Raw genomic sequence first — 21,567 nt, 5'->3', positions numbered from 1 at the left:
TGGAAAGAATTCCGTAGACTTCAATGGGCATTGGATCAGGCAAGAACATGCTCAATATTAAGCATGTGAATATTCCCACTGAAATTGATAGGACTACTCAGATGGATAAAATTAAGCCTGTACTTTGAGGGTTCTGGGCCTGAAAGGCCATTCAGAAGCATTGCTTGTCCTACATGCTGAGCATCTCACAGGATCAGATTGTAACTCAGCAAACAAAAGCTGTGTTTTGGAGATTGCCCCAATGTGGAAGCTAACATTTTCACAATGAATTCTAAAGCATACCTAATGTAGGCTTATACCATGGCTAAATGAATGAAATAGCATTTTTATTAGTAGGTGCACAGAAGTGTGCTGAGTGGTTTACAGAGCCAAAGATACAGTCTGCCCAAAAGACCTGATAATGTAGATTTAGATATAAGATAGTGAGTAATGTAGAGTTAGATATAAGAAATAAATAAACTATAGTTGGGGAGAGGAGGGATAGAGCAATAGTAAGATCTTGTGGTTATTCAATAAAGACATGCATATCATGATGGTTCCATCAGTTTTTTAAAAATGTGCTTTAATTTACTTCAGCTTGATAGCACAAACAGCAAGGGGCAATTGCCCTGGTCATGCAGAAACGAACACATGTGATGTTTAGCATCTGAAGAAGTGGTTTTTACCCACGAAAGCTTATGCCCAAATAAATTGGTTAGTCTCTAACGTGCCACAAGTACTCCTTTTCTTTTTGCGAATATAGACTAACACGGCTGTTACTCTGAAACCAAATAAATCTGTTAGTCTTTAAGGTGCCACCGGACTCCTTGTTGTTTTTACACCAGTTACTTTACAGCTGTGACTAGTTTTAGTAATTTCTACGGGATTGCTCATGTGTGTGTATATATACTCATGTGCTTAAGTTTTTCATGGACTGGGACCCAGCTGACTACACACCCACACAGTTCTGTTAAGTGCCACAAATTAAAAAAAACTGGAAAAAATAGAGGGACTCTTTCAGGTACTGTCATCCGAAATGTAATGTTAAATGAAAGCAGGGTAACATTTTCCAGTATGATTTTTAAATTGTGTCCCTTTAAAAAGGGACCTTTGGAAATGGCTTGCCCAAATGCCATCAAAAGTACACACAAAAAATAGTGTAATGTATGAGGACATAAAATCCACAGCCTTGTTGATACATCTCTGCCTTGTTTTTCCACATTTTGCATTTGACTTTGTTTATAGTGTAATTTTCTTCTTGTGCTACAGCAATAGGACTAATGAGGAGACATATCTCTCATTAGGTGCAGAAAGAGAAGAGGTTGTTCCTGAAATCTTCCCTGTAGGAATAATACATCAAAAGGGACTGAAAAGTATGACTCACCATTTCAGACATAATCTAGGTTTATCAGCAAAGAAACATACAAAAGGAGATGACAAAGGCGCGAAGTCTTGGCAAAGCTGCAGTGGTAGAGTCATAGAGCTTGACACACTGTGTTTACTTACCTGACTCCATTGACTTTTAATTTACAAGTGTGAGATCCATAGAATCAAGAGGCTGAGAAAATTTGTTTGTCCTTCTGTTTCCTATTGCTAATTTTCCACTGTTTTATCTAGCCTACTTTTAAATGTTCCAAATAATGGGGCTTCCCTTGAGAGACTATACTGATGCTTGCATTAGTTTCTTTGGAACTAATGCAGTTATCCCCAGTACAGAAGCCTAATAGATGGCTAAGTTCTAGGGAGAGCTGTGGGAGGACAGAAGAGGAAATAATCGTATGCTATCCCTCCTGCACTTTAAAGCTGTACTAGACTCTGTATGGGCGGAGTAATCAGAATATCTGCATAGCGCAGTTCCATTGGCCTTTCCCCTGGCCTCCCCTTCCCCATCAACAAATGTACTCCAAGTGCTATGGGACAGGAAGTCCCTGAACAGTTCACATGGTGCCCTGAGTGGGTTCCCAGAATCCTGCCCCTTCCTCAGAGAGGTGCTCAGATGCTACTGTGTTGACTATGGTATAAAATCTATATGGAATTCCTCACCAGCTCATAGCAGTGAAGCAGCCATCAGGTCCATCAACAGCCTGAATTTGCGTACAGAATTGTTCCCTCTGACTCAGTGCTTGGCCACTGTTGCTGTGCACTGCTCATTGCCTCATTTCACCACAGAGGCAGCTGTGTTTTATGGTGGTCAAAGAGCACCCTAGATATAATGGGACAGGCTCTCCAATGGTATAAATTGAGACAGCTCCACTGAAGTCAAGTACAGAACATTAAATGCTTTGGGATATATCAGGATGAAAGGACCTGCCTAAGTGTAAAGTGTATTCTTCCCTTCACTATGTACAAGAGAAATCTGAGATTTTTGTTTTCAGACCTAATTTTTGGCACAAACTAAAGGAGGGTTGTTACCTCACCTTGACACTGCTTTATTTGTCTTAGTCTTACAGATGTCTCATAGCCCAATCTGGAGATGAACATATGTCATCATGATACACATTGGCAATACTCGAAAACAACCATGTGTCTCTCTGTAATGCAGGATGTTTATTTATTCCCTTACAAGTTCACAGTCTGTTTCCAAAGGGACACCATCTGAGTGGATCAGAAAGCCTACGATCAGAGGAGCCTTTATCGATATTGCATCCCTTCACTTTAGGCTATATTCTAATGCCTTTGGAGTTGATGGCATGGTGCTTTTTGCATCTAGAATCATACAATTATTGCTTATAAACAGCCACATGCGCAGACATCAAATGACATTTATTGATCTTTCACAAAGGACCATTTGTTCTTTATTTGACACGTTAAATAAGAGATGGATGGACTTAGCTTTTAAAATTCCAAAGCCACTGGAGATTTGTGAGGTTTCAGTTTTTCAAAAGAACTGAGCCTTACCCTTCAGTTGACAACCACCAGTCTTGGTTGGAGTGGTGGTTTCAATAACAATTTAGTCACACGTTCCTTCAGCCAATCAGGATGTAGAGTGAAAGCAACATAGACATCAAGAGGAAAGAGCAACTGAGTCTTTGAAGCTAGCAAGAGCTAAACAAGCACCGGCATGAGTAAGGAGATTGTGACAGAGGGGGTGTGACTAGAAGACTAATCCTCTGGATAGATGTGAGAAGCAGAGAGAATATTGAGAGCAGGAGGAAGAGTCTGACAGATGAAGACAGATCTTGTGGCAAAGGGAAAAGGAGGCTAGCAATTCTGAGAGGGCAAGTGGCCTGCAGGTAGGAGAACAGGGATACCGTCTGATGGAAAAACAACTGCCTACCAACATACAAGAGCAGCCAGAGGGATCCAGCTCAGATGAGCTGCACAGAAGATGACAGCTGCAAATCTGACCTTTTTTAGATTATATTTTCCTTCCTTTTATCAGACTGCTGGATATCGTCTCTCTGCAGTGAAACCTGTACACTCTTGTTAGGCAGTCTCTCGTCTGAAGAGGCCTTCCCCCTCAGTTATCCCCAAACCGTGGGAGTGCATTTCTACTTCACCTGTATGAAAAGGCCACCTATGTCACACAGATTTCTCTTGGTCCCTTAAAGCAGGTTTTACCAACTAGAAAAAAGGGGCTTTCCTTGTATTCTTGTAAAAATCATTCACAAGAAGACAGGGTTTTAAAAGTTGTTTACTGCAGCTCCTGTATGGACAAGTATGGACAAGTTCCATGTTTAAAGAGGGCAGAGGAAAGATTTGGCTCTTTTTAACATGTGGAATTGGGGCCATGCTACTAGCTGGCTATGAGGGAAGGCTGCTGACATGGAGGCCTGTTTGTCATAGCTCTCCCAGCTTGTGCAGTGCGTGTTCACATTTGGACTAGGAATGATTCATGTGGCTCAAAATGGATTTTGGGGGTTTTGTTGTTGTTGTTGCCTTCTCTTTGGAAACATTATGAAGATTATAACGTTGCAAATTACACTTACTGAAGATCTAGCTCAAAGCTTGTAAATGCATTTTTTGGGTTAAAATTAAATGCCTGATTCTTTTTGATTCCTTATTTCTGACCTATTCTCTTGGTTCCAATTGAAAAAATGGCTTGTACTTCATTTGAGAAGCATTTCAAGAACACTTTCCATGGGAACCGAAAACAGATGTGATAAACCTCCAAACATGAGATTTAGCCTAACATCTGTTGTTTAATGAAATGTTACAAAACAAGTGTGTGTGTGTGTGTGTGTGGGAGTGTAATCCTGTTTTGCCTGTGTTATCTGAAAGGTGACACACCTGACTTTCTGAATATTATTTTTCAGGAGACACTGAAAACGTGCAGTAAAAATGCGTGTTGGGATAAACAAACCTGACCCTGCCAGTTAGCACTGGGAGTAGGTTTGTGAGGTTCTTGCAACATGTCAGCACATCTGGGTACTCTGTGTAACGGGATTGTAATTTACAACAGAAGTGAGAGATTTCTGGGGGAGGGAGGGGAAGAGATGCAATTATGAAGGGAATACTGTAGTGTAAGGTCCTGATCCAGCAAAACACTTAAGCATACTGCTTAACTTTAAGCACGTGAATTGCCCTACCAGAGTAAATGAGACTGCTCATATGCTTAAAACTAAGCAGATTTAATTGCTTTGCTGGACTTCGGCCTACATAAATTATTAGGGTTAAAATGAAACTGTACACCAAATATTTCAAATGATCTGGATTAAATTCTTCCCTGTGTATGTTTCATTCACACCAAGATGAATGGAAACACCATCAGTTTCCATTCACAGAGATATTTTATAATTCTTCTATCAGGATTTTTTATCTGAAATAATAAAATATTTATGCGATTTAAAAAAAAATTAAAAGAGGATATGTTTTGTACAATACAACCAAAATGTGAAACCACCAAGAATCTACCAATGTGATATATGCCATCGTGTGCCAGCAATGCCCCTCTGCCATGTACATTGGCCAAACCGGACAGTCTCTACGCAAAAGAATAAATGGACATAAATCTGACATCAGGAATCCTAACATTCAAAAACCAGTAGGAGAACACTTCAGCCTCTCTGGCCACTCAGTAAAAGATTTAAGGGTGGCAATTTTGCAACAGAAAAGCTTCAAAAACAGACTCCAATGAGAAACTGCTGAGCTTGAATTACTATGCAAACTAGCAAAAAGAAAAGGAATACTTGTGGCACCTTAGAGACTAACCAATTTATTTGAGCATGAGCTTTCGTGAGCTACAGCTCACTTTTTCTTTTTGCAAAGACAGACTAACACGGCTGTTACTCTGAAACCTATGCAAACTAGATAGCATTAACTTGGGTATGAATAGAGACTGGGAGTGGCTGGGTCATTACACATATTGAATCTATTTCCCTTAGTGAAGTATCCTCACACCTTCTTGTCAACTGTCTAAATGGGCCATCATGATTATCACTACAAAAGTTATTTTCTCCTGCTGATAATAGTTCATCTTAATTAATTAGCCTCTTACCGTTTGTATGGCAACTTCCACCTTCTCTGTATGTGTATATATATATATATCTTCTTACTATATGTTCCATTCTATGCATCCAATGAAGTGAGCTGTAGCCCACGAAAGCTTATGCGCTAATAAATTTGTTAGTCTCTAAGGTGCCACAAGTACTCCAGTTCTTTTTGCGGATACAGACTAACACGGCTGCTACTCTGACACCTAGAAACTATGATTGACTGGAAAACAAGAGTTCTGTTTTGCAAAAAATTGAGATTGCAAAATTAGTTTCTATGGGGAGAGGAAGAGCATGTCTAGTGGTTAGGGCACTCATCTGTAATGTGGGAGACCCAAATGCAAGTCCCTGCTCTGCCTAGTTGATAGTGCATACTTGAATCTACATCCCAGGTGAGTGCCTTAACTAGCAGGCTATAGAATCAGTCTTTCTCTTTCTCAACTCTCCTACTGGAGCTGTTCCACTTTGTAGGACTAATTAAATATTATTTAGGACAGAGAGAGAGTTTTGTTGAAACAAATATGTTTCCATGGAAAGTTTTGGTTTTGATGAATCAGCATTTTCCAGTGAAAAATTTATGACCAACTCTACTTCTATAAATAATAATGAAACTGTGACAAATTTAATTTCATTGTCTGAGATAAGTGAAATTCAACCAGTGAACATAGAGATTTTTTCTCTTCTAATAAATGTAGTAATTTATTATAAACATCAATAAGGATATTTGTTCTTAAGAAATATTTGATTTTTAACTTGACAATATTCTTTGAGGGCTACAGTGCAAAACCTTGATATTGCTCACAGGTTAATAAGTTATTTTTAATAACCTGCCTTTTAAATGAAGTAGTTTCATAGGCTAACTTTCTCCAGAGAAGGCAGTGGAATGCAATCTGAGAAGTTAAAACCTTGAATCTCTTGTCTATAATGTAAAAGAAGTTTCAAATCAAAAGCCAGCAATTAACAACATAACAAAATGTACATGTACCTTCATGCTAACCAACCATTTCAATCCCCACCTCAGCACGAATTTACAAAGTTACATACTTTATTTTTGGTGTAGGGTTTTTCATGCAAACAAAATGATCAGTCTTTTTATTTAAAGTCCTGTTTGTGTGCCAGAAAATATGATGAATATAAATAATTGGCGGGGGGGGGGGTTAGTTCTCCTCTTCACTCTAGGAAGATGTAAAATCCTGCCCTTTCTCTACTTGTTGATTTCTTTGCATTACTGGGAAGTGATCAGTAAAGAAGTAAGTTAAATCAATCTGCCCTGGGAACGGTTTCCGTATGAAGGTATTGGTCATCGACTGGCAATGACACTTCTACAGAGAGGGTCTTGTCAGCAGCTGTGACTCTGTCATTTGGGTGTTTGTCACTGACATGCACAGATATGATCTTAGCAGCTGCAAAAGCTTGAGTGCTGTAGGCAGCTTTTCCACCAAGAGTGTGAATCATTTAGTTCTGGGGGCATACTGGAACTGAAAGTATGTATCCCAGTAATACTTTAATTTTCAGTATGCAGGGCCAGATTCTCTGCTGGTGTAAAATGACATCGCTCTATTGAAATCAATGGACTATGCTGATTTTGGGTTTGATCTTGCACACATTTAAATCAATACTAAAGTCCCGATTGACTTAAATGGGCACAGAATCAGACCCTTATACCAGCTGAGGATCTGGCCTAGAGAGAATCAGATCCTTTTTCCATTTAAAATAAGGTGTTATACTCCAAGTTAATTAACTTAATAAAAGGCCCTGACCGCCCAATTCCCTTTTGTGGTCTTTAATACACTTAGCTAGAATTAAATGGTGCTATCATAATAAAACAAAAGTCTGGAGCAAAATACCTATGCATTCTTTCTCTCTCTCCTCACTTCTCAGCATACACAATCAAGAAATCTTTTAGAGGATGGGTCCTTTAACCTAATAAAAATACAGAGTCAATCTGGCTCTCCCCGCTCCCCATCCCCGATTGTAAAAAAGTATTTTCTGCAGTTTTATGAAAGAAAAGTCTGACTCTTGGTACTGAAGCACATTCCCAATATGGATCCACCATTTTTTTTTTTTGGTAGATGTTGACAGAAAAAATGGTGCTTGCTCGAAACATGATGGGGGTGATTCTGATTTCATTTGAAACTGTTTCACATTAGTGCAGTTCCACTGAGTTTGCTGATACTATTCCTGATTTACACGGAAGAACAGACTCAGGCCCAATTTAGCCACAATTTCTCTGTATTATACAAGGAGTACAACAGGAAACCAACAACAGGGTAATTCTGGTGCAATCAGAAACCAAATAATGCAGACTCTATGTATCCCCAGCTAGTCATTTTCAGGTAGTACTAAACATCTGTCTAAGCTTCCACTGCAGGCAGAACAAGCAGTTCCCTAGGGGAAGTGCAGCAAGACCAGTAATGTATATAAGCCATGAGACCAGAAATATTTTTGATTGATTTCAGGTCACTTTACAGACAGCTATGGTCTGATCTCCTTATGTTTATTCCAGAGGTCATCTATCTGTCTTCAGCAAGAGGAAAGGATAGACCAAGTTGGAAATCAGAAGGAGAGGGTAAAAAAAAAAAGTAAAAACTGAATTTGTCAATATCCCAGGGAAATGGTGCAATGTCAGAGTAGCTGACCATATACAACAGTCAAACAATGACCCATGTCTCCAGAGAATAGTAGAGCTGCATTCTGCCTGTCTTACTCATGGTAGCAATCTCATTGGCTTCAATGGATGAGTGAGGTGAGCAGGATTTGCCACTTAAGCAACTGCAGAAAATTTTGTTGCAGGCATCTCACATTTTATTTTCACCCAATTACTTCAGTCAAGTCTGTAAAATCCCTGCAGTTTTGAATGAAGAATTATTTACTCTTTCCTAGAGGCTGACAACTGTTCCTTCTATAGTCAGCTATTGCCCTACAGGAGGGATTTGGTTTCCCTATTGGTCATGCTGTCATTGTCTAGGGATACATATATCTTAGGCAGAATTTGGTGCCAACATTCTTTTTAAAAGGGTCTCACGGTTTGTCTGACTTGTATAAGTCCACAAGGGCACTTGCTGATATATGGAGTGTGGTAAGATTACATGACAAAATTGGTTGCCCTTGATAATATTGGTGCATTGGGCACAGTGTAGAGAAGGACATATGGCTGTGATTTTCCTACCTTGAACTTGAAAGAAAAAGTCATGATTTAATTTTACGTCAGCACCTGGAGGCTCTTTATTTCTTGCTTTTGCTCTTTATTGCTCCCACAACACCATGGTAAAAACATACACTAACTGCAGCCTTCAGTAATACAGTCTGTGGATATTCCAGATGCAAGGTCATGCCGTGTTCAGTAGTGGTCCCTGTAGTCCATCTTCAGCACTGCTTTAAAAGTTGGGGACTGCTACTGACTCTTCTCTCCTCCACTACTGCTTTTCACTACCTAACAAATAATAATAAGATTTAGCATTCAAGTTACTGATCCATATTCTTAACTTTAACTCACATTTAGCTGTTTTTGGCCTAGGGCACTAAAACACTTCTACTGATACAGAGCTTTTCTTCCAGATACCCGACAAAGAGTCCAACATTTTCAAGAGTGGCCACTGGTTTTGGGTGCTTCAATTTCAGCATATTGTACCTGAGTAATGAGCACCCACAAATCCAGGAGAAATCAGTAGCTGCTGCAGGTGATCAGCTGGTCTAACATCAGGCCTAAAATTAATAGAGAGCCTTGCTCTGAGTCCTGAAGGTTAACAAGCCTTTTGGACCAATGGTGGAACTAAATCCCAGAGGCTATGTCCAAGCACACTCAGCTACCTAATTAAGGGAATATTGTTCGGAAAGTACCAGCTGATGACAATTTGAGGTGGGGATGGGTGGTTCTTAAGGCAGCCAGGAATACAAAAGTTCCCCCAGGTTCTAATTTTTATATGGCAATGTACCTCTTTCAAACAGGGGGAAGCAGGTGTTTTCCCTAGGTGTTTCCCTGAAGTTGCCAGCATATCCTCCATTTTACTCAGATTGAGCTTCTGCAAATTTTCCTCATCCAAGCCATTGGCGTGGCAATGGGAAAACAGAGGTACAACATGGTTCAGGTCTGAGGAAAAGAAGTCATAGTGGTGATCAGCTTCTACCTATTGATGATGCTGCAGACCAAACAATATCTCCCTGTCTCTCCCAGCTGCCTCACATAAATATTGAATAACAAGTGTGACACTATAGAAATTTGAAAATTACGAAAGGCCAGATCTAAAGCTTAAAGTTATTGGGAGGCTTTACATTGACTTCCGTGGGCATTGCATCAGGGGCTCACGGAATATGGGCAAATACTGAGGAGAGAAGGATCTGTTAAGCTATAGCATCTTCCAGCTTTTAAAAGAGTGAGTGGAAATGTTTTGGGGGCTCTTCTTCTCTTGTATGATTTTGATGGTGAATATGAAAGTGAGCCTTGTATTAGATGCTGAAATATGTCACCATCTGCAGGATTCTATTTTGTTTGTGACAATGGGTATATGTGATGGTAGATGGAATTGAGCACTTGGCTTTTTTTTTAGGTTTGAGGGAGCCACTAGTTGATGGATTTCAAAGCCATTTGCTTTTGTAATTTTGTGCCTAATTGTTTTATCGCTGTAATTGTGTATTGTCAGTTTTTAGGATTTAATCTAACTTGGGCATTCACTGGCAGTTAGGTCACTGCAGATTCTGTGCACTCTGAGAGTGACTTTCTGGTAAATTGCAATCAAGTCTTCAGGGAAGCAGTCAGAAAAAGAGAGAGACTAGGGGAAGGTTATTTTCATCAGTGTGTTCCACTTAAAATGTAGCTTTCAACCTGCTTTGGAAAAATCACACCCCAATCTCAAAAAAGCTGGTAGAATGTATCCTTTTATGTAGCTGATCATTTGAAACTGCTAGGCATCTGACTAATGATATGAGCTGTTCATGAGTCAAGTCACCTATCTTGTTTTACAAATGCAATTTTTGCATTGATTAGCATCAGTTTAATGGTGGTGTATTATACTTGCTTTTTGAAAACTCTTTATTTGATTTGGGAGGGCCTGTGGAATGGTTCATGTGGGTCGGCACCACACCTAACACCATATCAGTATCCAGTTTCTGTAAATATTGATTTCCTCTTTGAAGAGGTTGACTCTAACTTGTTTTTAATTAGCAATGGCAGATGTTCAGCTGGAAGAACATCTTAAGAATCATTATTCTAATAATGTCCTATTAGCTTTTAAATCTTCCTCTTCATGTAAATCTGTAATTAGTGTGTTCTGTCTGCCAGCCATATTCTACTACAAATTTGAGCTGTGAACAGATAAACCAGGGCATGCTAAAAGCTGCGGAGGTTCTAAAATGAATCTTATGTCTCTGCTCTTCCTGTAACTGTACTGTAAGGATGACAATGCAGCTCTACTATGTTTTTCCGCTGCATGATCCCCCATCTCCTCTGAGCCCACTGAAGACCTTCTCCAGGGGGTGATGGGGCAGTATATTCGGAGGAGTCACACTGGTGGCAGGGAGGGACTGGAGAAGTTAAGCAGTGTCTATGGGCAACATTTCCTCTTAGGACACAGAGCAAAATTCAAACACAAAAAGGCATTCAGGTTGATTGTGGTGCTCCTCAGGGAGGAGGCTGAAATGTACAGCCACAATAGGAGACTCAGTGGTAGCTTTGCTGCTCCAAAGTCATTTTGTTGGGTCGGGAGGGTTGTTTCCTCTGACCTTGTGACTGGAGTGAGCCTTTAAACTGTGCTTCTTCTGGATCTCTGGCTTTTTTCAGGGAGACTGCCATACCACAAAAGAGATGAATGATGTGATGGATGCAGCAGTTAGATTCACGTGATGGGTATCCCAGGAGGGTATTGTTTCTGTTGGAGGGATGGTGGGGGGTCTCATGTTCCCAGACATCTTGGTTGAACCTCCTCTTTTTTGTTGTTATTGTACTTATATTAAAACTATGATTTCCCTCCTAAATCCTTGTTTATCTGCCTGATAAATATATTTGAGCAGGGGGTTGGACTAGATGACCTCCTGAGGTCCCTTCCAACCCTGATATTCTATGATTCTAGGATGCATTGCTGGATTCCCAGCGTAAGGGGTTGACTCAACACTGAATTATTCCAGTTTGACACCAGTGCAACTTCATGGACTTCCATGGACTCTCACTGGTGTCAAACTGGCAGTGTTTGACCCATGCCCATGGTGAATATTTGTTTTTTAATTCAAATGGTTTTGTTGTGTCATCCATGTAACTCATTTCTTTAAAAAAAAAACAACAACCCTGTTTCATACTGCCTTCTGGTGGCAGATTCACTTTCACAGATAATAATACTTTGCATATACTGTACCTAGTGCATTTCATCCAGAGATCCCAAAGGAGAGATAAGTATCGTTATTTGGGGAGACAGAGGCCTCTTACTTGCCCACAGTCTGTCAAGTGACATATAGGTCTGGTGCTGGCCCTCTGCAGAGAAGTGAATTTCCCCTAGTGAGTCAGGGTATGTCTATACTGCAATCCTGGGGTGTGAGTACAGCTCTTGTAGATGTACTGAGCTGGCTTTAATCTGGCTGCCTCAAGCAGGGAAGCATTGGCTGCATTGGCTGCAGTGGGGGCCACGTGAGCAATTACCCAGGGTTCTAGGTGGCCTTGTGCAGCCTGTGCTGAAGCCCATGCCAATGAAGCATCACTGCTCTGGTACCCAAGCTCGCGTTAATCTAGCTAGCTGCAATCCTACCCCCTGATTGCAATGTAGACATGTCTCCGTGTCTGAGTCAGGCCAGTATGTCCCTCGGCCCGCGCCGCTTCCAGCAGCTCCCGTTGGCCTGGCGCAGCGAACCGCGGCCACTGGGAGCCGTGATCGGCCGAACCTGCGGACGCGACAGGTAAACAAACAGCCCCACCCCACCAGCGGCTTTCTCTGCACAAGCGGCAGAACAAGTTTGGGAACCGCTGCACCATGTAATAGGGGGTCTGCCTCTGGGTCACCTCCAACCCTCGGTTGGTGGGATTTTATTCCGGATGTTACAAGTCACCTGGAGAACAGCATTCACAGGTATGTCTTGTGGCATTCTAGTGACATGGCCAAAGAACGTAAGATGCCGGCTGCGGACAGTGGCCCTAGTAGTCTGTAGACTGGAGCAACCGTAAACATCTGCATTATGAATGAAATCGTTCCACTTTATGCCTAATATATGACATTGGCATTTTGTGTGGAAAGTCTCCAGCTTTGCCTAGTCTGAGCAGAATAGTGTCCACATTTTGCAACCATACAGAAGTACAGAGAGGATACTGCTCGAATAGAGTCTGAACTTGGTGGCCACACAGACGATGTTGATTCCATATTCATTGTAAATGACCCATGGCAGATGCTGCAATACCAATCTGGCAAAGAACCTCCATATGAGAGTTGGAGGAATTGGTGAGTATAGAACCCAAATAGCAAAAGCTGGAGACTGCTTCAACGGTTTCATTATTCAAAGAGATTGGAGTCGCGGGTGGACCGGATCCTAGGTTTTGCAGCTTTGTCTCTGACCACAAAATATGGAGGCTGACCTTGGCCCATGACTCCATTTGCTGGAGTGCCTCGCAAAACTTGTCAGAGCTCTGTACTAGAAGAACTGTCCCCGCAGAGTCTGACCTGTACCTCATTGTGATGGAGTGGTGTAACATCTGAAGTAGGGGATTGCTCGTTGGAGCTATGGCAGGCTGGTCTGAAATAGTGCGTTGGTCATTATGCGAGGTGGACAGGTCCAACGAGAATCTGAAAATGATGGCTAACACAAACGACAAAGACACAGGGCAGCAACTGTGCCTAGCTACTGGAGGTGAAGGAAGTTGCCAAGAAAGACTCAATAGCTTGGGTCGCACAGCACTGGTAGACCAGGAAAAGGTTCGCATTACTGCACCTCTATCTCATGTCAGTGGGACAAGGTATCTTTGGGACAACCATTCGTTCTGGCTTTTGATCAACTCAGCTACAGGAGTTAAAGCCCTTGCCCTACTCTCAGCTGCAGATGCCCTGCCAGTGCCGTCTTCCCCAGGCACAAATGTGATGGGTTCATACCAAAGCCCCCCTGGGGACAGACGTCCCCTGATGTTGGCTGGTGCGTCTGCAGTATATCGTGACAATGTATTCAATCATAGCTGGGATCTCTGCCAATCCATCAAAATTGCAACCTGGAATGTTGCAACTCTTTACAGATGTGATAATCAGGTCGCTGTCTCACACAAAATGGACAGTCTTGGCATATCAATCTCCAGCCTAATGGAAGCCAGGCTGATAGATCACAGATGCCATGAGGTTGAAAATTTGTTAGTCTACAATTTAAAGATGCTTTTAAATATTTTATTTTTGAGATAATTCAGGTGATCCAATTCCCATATTTTTCACAATAGAAAATTGTGTCATCAAATATAAGGTCACGTGTGATCATGTCTGTGTTTCACTATTTCACTAGAGAATGTCATGTTGTTTAACTTCTTTGGTATTCAGGCTTAAACATGCACACATGGAAATGAAATTACTTTCTAAAAGCTCACTCTAACTCTCTAAAGAGCCAGAGATAGAGTGGGGTAAATCTGAAGTCTTCTTTGTAAAAGCCTTATTTCTAGCTTGGTAGTTTCTTAACTTCCCATGACTCCTGATTCACAAGGATTTCCTGCCTTGCTGTCTTCCCATCATAGTGTTTCATTTTTATATATTTTTGTGCTGAGGAGATAATTTATACTTATTGGGTTGATCTCAACAAATAAAAAAGGGTCTGTTCTTGATGTGCCCAATAATCTCTCCCACAGACCACTCTGAGTTTTAGTGGTCCCTCTACATACATCTTGGAATATTAATCACAGAGAATTTATGGGCCTGGTTCTCTCTCATTTTACACTGGTGTAAATCAGGAGTAGCTCCATTGAAATCAATGGGCCAGATCCTCAGCTGCTATAAACTGGCATCACTCCAGTGTCATCAATAAAGCAATGCCTATTTACAACAGCTGAAGATCTGGTCCAATGGATTTATTTATACCAGCTTTTACACTGGTGTAAGAAGAGAACCTGTGATTTGTGAGTCTGTGATTTGTCCCTCTTTTGCAGAAAGATGATGGTTAGTACTTTTCTAATCTAAAAGACATGTTGATGGTGATACTCTAAAAATACCCAGAATAATATAGAATCATAGAAATGTAGGGCTGGAACGGACCGTGAAATATTTCATAATGTGAAATAGTTATGGGTAAGGACAAAGTCACAAAGTTCAGCCACCAGGTTAGCCGTGACATAATGTCAAAAAAACTATTTCACATTTGGGGACAATGTATACCTTCAGATCAGCGGCACTGCTATGGGTACCCGCATGGCCCCACAGTATGCCAACATTTTTATGGCTGATTTAGAACAACGCTTCCTCAGCTCTCGTCCCCTAAAGCCCCTACTCTACTTGCGCTATATTGATGACATCTTCATCATCTGGACCCATGGAAAAGAAGCCCTTGAGGAATTCCACCATGATTTCAACAATTTCCATCCCACCACCAACCTCAGCCTGGTCCAGTCCACACAAGAGATCCACTTCCTGGACACTACAGTGCTAATAAACAATGGTCACATAAACACCACCCTATACCGGAAACCTACTGACCGCTATTCCTACCTGCATGCCTCCAGCTTTCACCCTGACCACACCACACGATCCATCGTCTACAGCCAAGCTCTGCAATACAACCGCATTTGCTCCAACCCCTCAGACAGAGACAAACACCTACAAGATCTCTGTCAAGCTTTCTTACAACTACAATACCCACCTGCAGAAGTAAAGAAACAGATTGATAGAGGCAGAAGAGTTCCCAGAAGTTACCTACTACAGGACAGATCTAACAAAGAAAATAACAGAACACCACTAGCCGTCACCTTCAGCTCCCAACTAAAACCCCTCCAACGCATTATTAAGGATCTACAACCTATCCTAAAGGATGACCCAGCACTCTCACAAATCTTGGGAGACAGGCCAGTCCTTGCCTACAGACAGCCCCGCAACCTGAAGCAAATACTCACCAACAACCACATACCACTCAACAGAACCACTAACCCAGGAACTTATCCTTGCAACAAAGCCCGTTGCCAACTGTGTCCACATATCTATTCAGGGGACACCATCACAGGGCCTAATAACATCAGCCACACTATCAGAGGCTCGTTCACCTGCACATCCACCAATGTGATATATGCCATCATGTGCCAGCAATGCCCCTCTGCCATGTACATTGGTCAAACTGGACAGTCTGTACGTAAAAGAATAAATGGACACAAATCAGATGTCAAGAATTATAACATTCATAAACCAGTCGGAGAACACTTCAATCTCTCTGGTCACGCAATCACAGACATGAAGGTCGCTATCTTAAAACAAAAAAACTTCAAATCCAGACTCCAGTGAGAAACTGCTGAATTGGAATTCATTTGCAAATTGGATACTATTAATTTAGGCTTAAATAGAGACTGGGAGTGGCTAAGTCATTATGCAAGGTAGCCTGTGTCCTCTTGTTTTTTCCTACCCCCCCCCCAGATGTTCTGGTTTAACTTGGATTTAAACTTGGAGAGTGGTCAGTTTGGATGAGCTATTACCAGCAGAAGAGTGAGTTTGTGTGTGTATGGGGGTGGGGGACATGTGAGAAAACCTGGATTTGTGCAGGAAATAGCCCAACTTGATTGTCATGCACATTGTGTAAAGAGTTGCCACTTTGGATGGGCTATCACCAGCAGGAGAGTGAATTTGTGTGGGGGGGTGGAGGGTGAGAAAACCTGGATTTGTGCTGGAAATGGCCCACCTGATGATCACTTTAGATAAGCTATTACCAGCAGGACAGTGGGGTGGGAGGAGGTATTGTTTCATATTCTCTGTGTATATATAAAGTCTGCTGCAGTTTCCACGGTATGCATCCGATGAAGTGAGCTGTAGCTCACGAAAGCTTATGCTCAAATAAATTGGTTAGTCTCTAAGGTGCCACAAGTACTCCTTTTCTTTTTGCGAATACAGACTAACACGGCTGTTACTCTGAAACCTGATATTTGAAGACTGTTAACAGGTCCCCACTCAGTCTTCTTTTCTCCAAAGTAAACATGCCCAGGTTTTTTTAGCCTTTCTTCATAGGTCACGTTTTCTAAACTTTATGTCATTTTTTTGGTTCTCCTCTGGACTTTATCCAATTTCCCCACATCCTTCTTAAAAAGTGCTGCCCAGAACTGGACACACTATTCAGCTGAGGCCTCACCAGTGCTGAGTAGAGTGGGACAGTTACCTCCTATGTCTTACAGATGACAGTTCTGTTAATATGCCCCTGAATGATACTAGCCTTTTTTGCAACTGCATCACATTATTGCCTCATATTCAGTTTGTGATCCACTATAACCTCCAGATCCTTTTCAGCAGTACTCCTGCCTAGCCAGTTATTCCGCATTTTGTAGTCAAGCATTTGATTTTTAATTGATGAGGATAGCACTTTGGACTTGTTGGTATTGAATTTCATCTTGTTCATTTTAGTCCAATTATCCAATTTGTTAAGGTCATTTTGAATTCTAATCCTGTGCTCCCAAGTGTTAGTAGCGACGCCTCATAGCTTGGAGTCATACACAAATCTTATAAGCACATTTTCTGCTCCATTGTCACTGATGAAGATATGGAATAGTACCAGACCCAGGACAGATCCTTGAAGGAGCCCACTAGATACTGTCCCCCCAGTTTGACACTAACCCATTGATAACTGTCTTTGAGTACGGTCTTTCAACAAGTTGGGCACCCCCCTATAGTAAATTCATCTAGACCACATTTCCCTAGTTTTTCTTATGAGAATGTCACATAGGATTCGTAAAAAGAAAAGGAGTACTTGTGGCACCTTAGAGACTAACCAATTTATTTGAGTCTCTAAGGTGCCACAAGTACTCCTTTTCTTTTTGCGAATACAGACTAACACGGCTGTTACTCTGAAACCTGTCACATAGGATTGTGTCAAAAGCCTCAGCAAAATCAAGGCACATCATGTCTACAGCTTCCCCCTATCGATTAGGCCAGCAACCCTGTCAAAGAAGGAAATTAGGTTGGTTTGGCATGATTTGTTCTTGACAAATTAATGCTGTATATTACTTATAACCTTGTTATCCTCCAGATGCTTACAAATTCATTATTTAATCATTTGTTCCATTATCTTTCCAGGTATTGAAGTTAGGCTGCCAGGTTTATAATCCCCCAGGTCCTCTTAGTCCCTTTTGTAAAGATGGGTACTATGTTTGCTCTTCTCCAGTCCTCTGGGACTTTACCCTTCCTCCTGGAGTTCTCAAAGATAATTATTAATGGTTCCAAGATTGCGTCAGCTAAATACCTTAGGATGAATTTCATCAGGCCCTGCTGACTTGAATACATCTAACTTATCAAAATATTCTTTAACCTGTTCTTTCCCTATTTTGGCTTGTGTTCCTTTCCCCTTGTTGTTAATATTAATAGTGTTGAGTATATAATCACAATTTACCTCTTTAGTGAAAACTGAAGTAAAAGAGGCATTAAACTCTTCAGTCTTCTTGATGTTGTCCATTACTAGCTTTCCTCATCTGCTAAGTAGAAGAGATACATTTTCCTTCATCTTTCTCTTGCTTCTAATGTATTTATAGAACCTCTTCTTATTCCGTTTTATGTCCTTTGCTAGGTTTAACTCATTTTGTGCCTTAGCCTATCTGATTTCGTCCCTACATGCTTGTGCTATTTGTTTGTACTCCTCCTTAGCAATTTGTTCATGTTTCCACTTTTTTAGGATTCCCTTTTGATTTTTCAGATCATTAAAGAACTCTTGATGGAGCCATATTGCCCTCTTACTTTTATTTGTATCTTTCCTTCACATCAGGATAGTTTGATATCTTTGCTTTATCATAAATGTGTCCAATTTTATTAATTTAATCTCAGACTCTATTCCCCCCTCCCCCGCTGAATAGTAGCATGCAGTGCTATTGTTAGACTGGCCCATTGTTGTCCCTCAATATTTTAAGAGAATAAATTATTAAGATTTTTCTCAGTTACTTTTCATTTTTCTGTGTTTAACTTTATTCTTTAATTCAAGCTGTGCTTGAAGCATATCCTGTCTGATGTGACTAAGCTGTTGACTCATTTCTTTTATGGCTCTAATAAAACAAGATCTAATGAATAGCAGTTGGAAATCAACCACCACCTGCACCTGCAAAATCCAGATTGTTCTTTTCTAAGGTCTGGTTTCTTGTATATAGCGTGAATGGACTTTAAAATATCCAATGAGCATGTCTCAGTTGTAGTTGAAATTGTATTTTCTTCTGTGCTAAAGATTTTCTGCTTAGCCTTTGTATTGCACCCAAACTCTTCAGTTCAGAAAATTTTAAATAGCATCCTTCTGAAAACTGTCTCAGTAAACACTAACTATGGTAATTGCATTGAAAAGGTCTAATGCTGACAGTTAGGCTTGTATCAAACACCAGGGATTTGCTTTGACTCTAGTGGGGATTTCATAACGTTAGGGATTAGCATTTCAACCTACTTTTGCCATCATTTTATTATAATTTGATTGTGTCTCTTTCACTATAGTCATCAGCTGTGCGTCCAGATTCTTTTCTGAGATCCGGCCCAATTGCACCACTCAAGTGGCATAAAAGGACTGGATTCTGGCTGAAAATTGGCAGCAGAGAATTTCCCTGGCCTAGGGGAACTCCCTGTTGGTGAATCTGAGCTGGGTTCAGCCCCTGCAACTATGCCTGCCTCTTTCCAAGTATACAGCGCATATCATATGAAATATGGGGTGTAACAGAGATCTGTTCCACTATAACTATCCATTAAGGACACCAATTGACAGCTCTAAGCATCGTTAAGACTGAGGATCAGGCAGATGGAATTGGCTTCTTGGCACACCACACCCTCTTGTCTGCCGAGAAAAGCCCCATAATTAGTTCTGAATATAGTCCTTACACAGGCAAAATAGTCATTGAAATCCAGTGGGATTTTTTCCAACAGAAAGTCCAGAGATCTAGGCCCTCAGCTGTTTGTGAACTAATGCTTTATTCGCCTGCCCCTTTAAGGAACGGATCCCAGCAGTTATTTAATTAGTGGTATGCTGTTTAGTTGCGGGGGCCAGGATAGAAGTGGGTAAAGGAACGTTCCACAGCTCTGCTGCTTGTTGGAGTGGCAAAACATTACAGGGATCCCATGGCCAACAAGGGGTGATATTTGCTTCCCAGGAGAGTCAGTTGTTGGAAAGCATATGGAATTGAGTTAGATTTTGGAGTTTAACCCTACGGGATGTGCAATTGCAGGGTGGCTAACTCTTGTGATTTCATCGTCAGTTTCACGATATTTGGTGTTTTTCTTAAAGTCTCAGTGCTGGAGTCCCAAAATTACAGGAGATTCTCAGCTTTGGCTTTAAAAAACTGTTTCTAGCTCTTATGGTTGCTGCTATTGATTAGAAAACATGACCCGAGTTCACCCTAAAATCTCAGAAATCAGAAGGCAAAGGAAAAGATTCCAACATTTATTATTTTTAACAATTTCATGACATTTTGGACTCTGACTCATGATTTTTGAATAGTTGGGCTTGGCAGTACTGCCTCTGAGGGAGTTAAATCAGACTGGGCGGTCAAAACGCAGAGCTAAATATTGACGTCATTTACACTTGTATAAATCTGAAGTTTCTCCGCTGAAGCCAGTAGAGTTATTTCAGATTTACCCTAGTGTAAATGATGTCAGAATCTGGCCCACTCTCCCTACTTAAAATTGAGGAGGTTGCTGTGAGGTAGAAGAGTATTCGTGATATAAGTGTGCAAATGAGCTTTGCATACATCTCACTTTGCTTTAGCTTTCCCATATCATGTCTTGGCACAAGCAGTAGCTTATTCTGACCTTGCATTTAACTCTGTTATATATGGTCAGCATTACACAGGAATCTAGACATAGGCTCCAGTTCAGCAAGACACTTAAGCATGTACTTAAGTGTGTTGCTGAAACTGGGTCTTATTGAGAACTTCTCTTCCAAGTGTTCTTCTCTGGATTTCCCAGTTTTCAGCCGTCTCAGACTGAAATATAACTATATCTATATTCGGATAATAGCAATAATAACTGAAGATAGACCATTAATGGTCTAACATACTGTCATAAATATAAAGGGAAGGGTAAACCCCTTTGAAATCCCTCCTGGCCAGGGGAAAGCTCCTCTCACCTGTAAAGGGTTAAGAAGCTAAAGGTAACCTCGCTGGCACCTGACCAAAATGACCAATGAGGAGACAAGATACTTTCAAAAGCTGGGAGGAGGGAGAGAAACAAAGGGTTTGTGGGTCTGTCTGTAGTCGTCTTGGCCAGGGACAGAACAGGAATGGAGCCTTAGAACTTTTAGTAAGTAATCTAGCTAGGTATGTGTTAGATTATGATTTCTTTAAATGGCTGAGAAAAGAATTGTGCTGAATAGAATAACTATTTCTGTCTGTGTATCTTTTTTGTAACTTAAGGTTTTGCCTAGAGGGGTTCTCTATGTTTTTGAATCTAATTACCCTGTAAGATATCTACCATCCTGATTTTACAGGGGGGATTTCTTTATTTCTATTTACTTCTATTTTTTATTAAAAGTCTTCTTGTAAAACACTGAATGCTTTTTCATTGTTCTCAGATCCAAGGGTTTGGGTCTGTGGTCACCTATGCAAATTGGTGAGGCTTTTTATCCAACATTTCCCAGGAAAGGGGGAGTGCAAGTGTTGGGAGGATTGTTCATTGTTCTTAAGATCCAAGGGTCTGGGTCTGTAGTCACCTAGGCGAATTGGTGAGGCTTTTTACCAAACCTTGTCCAGGAAGTGGGGTGCAAGGTTTTGGGAAGTATTTTGGGGGGAAGGACGCGTCCAAACAGCTCTTCCCCAGTAACCAGTATTAGTTTGGTGGTGGTAGCGGCCATTCCAAGGATAACGGGGGTAATATTTTGTACCTTGGGGAAGTTTTGACCTAAGCTGGTAAAGATAAGCTTAGGAGGTTTTTCATGCAGGTCCCCACATCTGTACCCTAGAGTTCAGAGTGGGGGAGGAACCTTGACATGGTGGCGCAGCGGTGGGATTAACCTGAAATCATTTTGAGATCCAGTTGAGATTTTTTGAACTAGAAATACAGATTTTAAAAAGGAA

The sequence above is a fragment of the Lepidochelys kempii genome, chromosome 10 (assembly GCF_965140285.1).
Source record: "Lepidochelys kempii isolate rLepKem1 chromosome 10, rLepKem1.hap1, whole genome shotgun sequence".
Lineage (NCBI taxonomy): Eukaryota > Metazoa > Chordata > Testudines > Cheloniidae > Lepidochelys > Lepidochelys kempii.
This window is presented reverse-complemented; position numbering follows the sequence as displayed.